Raw genomic sequence first — 6254 nt, forward strand, 5'->3', positions numbered from 1 at the left:
CCGGTCAACGGTACCGGTGGTACATAGGTAGAACAACGGCGGCGCCTCGGTATAACATCGGCGGCGCCTCGGTAACACTGAGGTGACAGAAAAGTGGTTTTCGGTAGCAAATCGGCTCTTACATCGGTAGAGTAGAACAACGGTATCACAACGGGAACGCCGGAACTACATCGGTATTGCTACGGTCAATTTAGATTTTTTAAAGTGCTTTCTCGCCGGAGCTATGCCGATTTTTTCGCCGTTGTAATTTGTTTTGCTCCGGTTTAACCCGGCGAGGAACATCGGTAGTACGTGACAGGCCCTTTAAACGCATTTACACCACAAACGTACATGCATATATTAATTAGCAGGTTAGTTTACTGGCATATTTCAATCTGAACGCAGGAAATAGTTTCATGTATCCTCTGTAAGTATATTTCATGGACAACAAATGTTTGAATACAGAAAGGCGTTATTAAATTACAATTATCTGTACTCGAAATCGTATGCGGTGATATTGTTCTTTAAAACAAAATTAAATCGACAAACGTTTTAAGACATGCTTGCTCATTCACAACTTTGTATTCTGGCTTCCTTTTAAAATCTGTTCAGATTTTGTATAGTGTTGTCGGCATCTCTTTGTCAAAAGTGCAAAAAACAACACTAACATGTAAGCATGAACACTGTTTTTATTACAAAACTATCCGATTTTTGTCGCATCTATTGTAGGTCTAAGCCAGGGAAACAGGGAGGTCCCCAAGGTAACAATAGATGTTCGACTATTCGGTTATTTGTTTTGTTAACCGGTTCGTGGTCTTCCGACCGAGTAACCAGTTAACCAGCTAACCGGCTAACCATTGACAACTCTAATAATGAGTGTTGATTAAAAATATAACCATCTTTAATCCACAAAATAAAAGATGATCATAATTCTGCAATTGTAATTTTTGTAACAAAAAATGTCTCTAGGTGCAAAGATCTAAAAAAAACAACAACATCTTAATCATGTATGAAATGTTATTTGACTATTTCATGAATTAATCAATATTTGTCCTCTGACAATGCATCGTACGCGCGTTATTTGCAGATACAAGGTTTCAAATAACATTCACACACAGTATCTAGACAAATGGTAGCTTTACAATGGTATACATTTTATAAATTAAGCAAGATATTTATTAAAAAACCATATTGAAATAATAATACTAGTATCGGTATACGTGGACATTTTGATATACCTGGATATATATTAGTTCCTAACCTACCCAAAGGCGATAGTTAATTATCATGCTTTCTTTGGTTTAAACAGTCTTTTATAGAATAAGTGAGAAAAATTATTACTAAAACAGGCTTTATACTTACATCAGTTCTTCAATTATCATGTTTCCTTTGACCAAATATCGTCATTAATTAAAAAATGGGATGGTGTCCAAAAGGTAAAAATAAATTGAACGATATTCCAATAATATATACTAAAATGCAGTGTAGATAATTCATCGGAATAACTTGGGGACCTCGAAGTATATTGAATGCAAACAAACCCTATTTGATCCGAAGTTGTCATAGTTACAGATATGGTAGCATTTATCCAGAGCTACACGTGCTTGCCGATACAGTACGACCAAACGACTTGAGTATACTAAAACAATATAAATTAAAAAAAAAATCAAAGTTCACTAATAACTTCGAAAAAAATCGTGTTTTTTCCCCGGTAAAGGTGTTTTTATGTTAAGAGTGACAAATTCCGTAGATTATTTGTTCAAATATTGGGAGAAATATGGTTTTTTCCAACGTTTCCAAAAGTATAAATGGTTAAACAGATTTACCCATCATATTATATAGAATGCAGGCGCAATGCATTATATATTTTATAAATCACTAAATCACTGCCTGTGTTTGTATCCCTACAATGGGGTTCGCTTTGAGTGGCATTGTTCTTGTAGAACTACATAGAATTTAATAGAGACAATAATTACCATACACATGACAGCCTTTGCCACAAAAGGATACGTTCGTAATACTGGGAACTCTGGGGCAATACACACGCCATGCTTACACATATGACTGCACCTATTCAGAATCTAAAAATAGATTATTTAACTCTTATGCAGTTACTAATAACACAACCCGGTAACACCTGATGGACGATGGACGCCAGTGATAGACTGATAGGTAAGTGTTTTGCGCTTATTACTTTACCTTAAGACACACAATTATTTGTTTGATTGATCGACCACTGAGAAATCATGGTGTAGTTAATTATATATTTCTGTTCCTTTCGTAGTGATCGAATCTCACCAACTGCAAATACCTTGTGTGATTAGCTAAGGTATATCAGAATGAAGTCTTTTGAAATAATATAAATGTATCTATACCAACATGGTGATATATTTTTTATTTTATTTTTCGTTTGCCGATGTTGTTTTTAACTAACATTAGGTTTTTTGGTCGTCGACGAAATTTCGTTCTTGTATTTTTTCTACATATACGATGACCTAGATACAGTATGTGTAAACCGGGAAGTAAAACTGTGGTTAGCTTTTATGCATATATATATATTTGAGATATTTTGTTTAGCTAGATCTTGAACTACCTGTTCAATATTATCACTATAGAAATTGCATACAAATGTATTAACAGTTAAACTGTTTACGCTAGTATAGATAAATTTAAGGTAGTGGTGTATCCGAATGACGAGGGTGTTCCAACATGAAGCCGAGGGTTTCCTTATCAGAATAATTGATTTAACAAATGATTTTTGATAGCTGTGGTGGGTAACTACAAGTGGTGTTTTGGTTGGGAGGGCCTTGCAATCGATTTTGTAACATTCTCTCTTTTGACATATTCAAAACACAAAATATAATAAAATAGTCAGTCATGTGACATAAACATCGAGGTTATTGAGTGGGATTACATGTTGTATTCGTGTCGAGGTACATGTAAACCCGATAACACACGATGGCTGTTGTACTAATCTATGTGAAGGTAATTGCCAAACAGACCAAATGTTCTTACATTTTAAAATTTCCCGACAAAAAAATAATATAAAAGTATATAAATTGTGCATGTCACCATATTATCAACACTTGTTAAATAAAAGAAAACTAGACTATTCTGGAGCTATCGCTTTAAATACAAGGAAATTTCATCCATTTCTATATTTCTAACCATGTATGTAAACTACACCTTATTGTCTGATGATATATACACCCTCTGTTAAAACACTGGTACTTCAATAAAATCACCAATAAAAATATCTGATCTGGTCTCCAATATAGCCACATATATTTTAGCTAATTATCATTGACTAGTTAATCATCCCCAGTGGTACAGATTTCTATAGTGTCTACGGATGACGTACATTAATACATATTTGTAGCTAGGAAGTGATTTGTCCGTATACATTTTACCCAAGCAACAATTATTGACGCTGTTTTTATCTACGACAGAATATCAATATTTATCTGTATTCAAGCCAGGGTATAAGAATTACAAGGTCAGCATATATAATGATGACGTTACCCCCCTAATGAAAAGAACACGGTTTATGTGTAATAGTATGTTGAACTACCAAACCAAACAAATATAAAACGTTTCAACTGATCACCAGTATATATACACAAAGAATCAGTAAACATGACTGGTTCCACATGTGGTGAGAGAGATAACATGTCTCGTTCAATATGTGGTGAGAGAGACATCATGTCTCGTTCAATATGTGGTAAGAGACATCATGTCTTGTTCAATATGTGGAAAGAGATATATCATGTCTCGTTCAATATGTGGTGAGAGAGACATAATGACTGGTTCAATATGTGGTGACATCATGACTGGTTCCACATGTGGTAAGAGAGACATAATAACTAGTTCAACATGTGGCGAGAGAGACATTATGACTTGTTGCATATTTTATTACTTGTTCCATATGTGGCGATATTTACTGTTTCAGATATATATTGTGGCACAAATGGATTGATATATTTCTAGTTGGTTTCAGAAGCCAACTCCGCAAGTAAGTGACGCAATTTTATAATCAGCATTCCTTAAAAGAAATAAAGGCGTGAAATGCTAATGGGCAGAACTAAATCTTCTTAGACAGTATGACTTTCAGCTACCTTAGTGTCAATCTAATTAAAATCAGACCTCTAAAAACTGCTCCGTTACCTATACGCTCAGTGTAGGTAACAGAGCGGTCTTGAGGTTAATTAATTTTAATTAATTAATTTCGAATTAGATTGTCTTAGTGTAATACAATGTGGTAGATTAGTTAAACATTCATTTGATCATTGTTGAGTATGAAATATTATATATATTTACTAGTTATTGGGAAAGGAGAAATGCACCAATCTATTCACATGTAACTTTTTATATAAATTTTGTATATAATGCATGCTTTTAAACAGACGGTTTGTTATGTTTTATGCGATGTTCTGATATACAGTAAAGCGTGGCGTAAATAGTTTTATAAACCTGACACGGATAACCAAACTTAATGGCAGACTACACAGACATCACATTCCAATCAAAGGAGAACAACATGTAGATGGTATATGTAATTAACTATTTTAAACTAGTGGCAGCCGAAGGCAGCTCCGTAGACAAGTACGATCTCCAAAGTGACCTCCCCTCACTGGACTGGGAATTAAACCTCGTACTGGACGAAATATCACAGGAAATGACTGAGGAAGATGTCGACAGGATGAAGAATTTCTGCGCTGGTTAGAATATTTTACGTTTATATTTGTAGAATAGAATTAAAATCAAATGTGAACGCGTATCTTTCTACTATGCGTAAACAGATAGTTCTAATTTTGGTTTAAGGGGCTTTGTGATTCAGTTTTTCATTTCACAAAGATTTTCTTGAATATTGCATCTTATATAAATTCGAAAGGAATTGGACAACAGGCGTCATGCCTATACAAGCCCTCTCGTTGTGTTTCAATGAAAGGATAAATCAAATAAAGTACAAGTCTGCCATGTATCAAAAGAGTAAAATACACGTATATATGTTATAACATATTTATATAACTCAAATGTATTAAAACATTACACATCGATCTGTGTCGACATTCTTGATGTTGGATAATTTCACCATGAAGCAGACTTTAACAATGTTCGTGTTGATGACAAATAATAAATTATAATATTTACAGGAGAAGAGGGAATACCTACCGGGGTCCTTGAAACCATCACCAGTGGCCTCCATTTCTTTAAAATACTAAGACGCCAGAACTATCTCGACCGACGCAACCTGTTATTCCTACAAGCAATGCTGTGGAACCTTGGAAAGAAAAGGAGGACATTGTATTAGAAATTATCGGAATTTGTTAAACGTTGTGAATTAGAGCCATTGAACTTTTTCACTTACGAAGAGCCCTTGAGTACGTCATTTTTACATAAATATGTAATTTGAAAGAAAAAAAATATGGGTAGAACTTTCCATCTTGTTAAAAATGGAAGACGACATCATACAAATATTGATGAAGAGCTGCAATTCATAGTCACTAATATGCATTACCTTAATGAAATATAACACATTGTTTCTCTTTCAAAGAAGATTTCAAACGAGTAAAAGTACACATTCCGCGTGCAAACTTTTTTTGATTAGTTAAGTTTTTTTTACAATATTTATGAAGGGTTTTATATTTAATGCGTGCTATTTACATGCTAGTCAACATTACGTCATCTGATTTTTACAGTGCCAGGTTTCCAGTATGTATATTTCCATGTTTCGGGTACGGATACCAGTGGACGAGAAATCAGTAGACTCCAGGCCCTGGTGTCAAAACTTGTAAGGGTACCACTTCATTTAGTACACCTTAGCGGTATAAAACCGTATCGAAGCATCATCATCACCTTCCGACTTCCGGTCGATATGGTGCAGACCCTCACGAACCTCACATCGGAGGAGAAGGGACTCTTACAGAATGAAGGTTTATAGGGAAAGATGAAGTCAGAGTAGCACGTAAGACACAGCATTTATTCGTATTCTAATTAAAAAGAGATAAACGTTGATTTTGTCTAAAGCAGCAGATTATTCCATTATAGTCGAACGTTCCTAAATATAGTAATAGTATAATAGATAGTTTGACCATATAAAGACACACCAAATTACCAGAAAAACGCTAGCCCTTTTTAAGGGTTTACTGTCGATATCTGTGCGCGTGCTGTAGCAAACATTGGATGACTGGTTAACTTTACATGTTTTTGAAAGTATTTAAAAAACACACCAACTTAAAGTGTTTATAAGGACTCGCATAAGTAAGCAAATTCTA

The 6254-nt window shown here is 34.5% G+C and overlaps 1 protein-coding gene across 1 annotated transcript in view; it reads left to right on the plus strand.

Moving 5' to 3' along the window:
- The first annotated feature begins 2090 nt into the window (after nt 1–2090).
- LOC110441201 overlaps nt 2091–6254 on the plus strand; it is a 7741-nt gene continuing 3577 nt past the window's right edge. Inside the window, exons 1-5 of the mRNA XM_021484308.1 lie at nt 2091–2151; nt 3929–3991; nt 4554–4697; nt 5133–5360; nt 5679–5944. The gene's annotated coding sequence lies outside the window, so the exon portion shown is untranslated. The remainder of the gene's footprint in view (nt 2152–3928; nt 3992–4553; nt 4698–5132; nt 5361–5678; nt 5945–6254) is intronic.

The sequence above is a fragment of the Mizuhopecten yessoensis genome, unplaced genomic scaffold (genome assembly GCF_002113885.1).
Source record: "Mizuhopecten yessoensis strain PY_sf001 unplaced genomic scaffold, ASM211388v2 scaffold715701, whole genome shotgun sequence".
Classification (NCBI taxonomy): domain Eukaryota; kingdom Metazoa; phylum Mollusca; class Bivalvia; order Pectinida; family Pectinidae; genus Mizuhopecten; species Mizuhopecten yessoensis.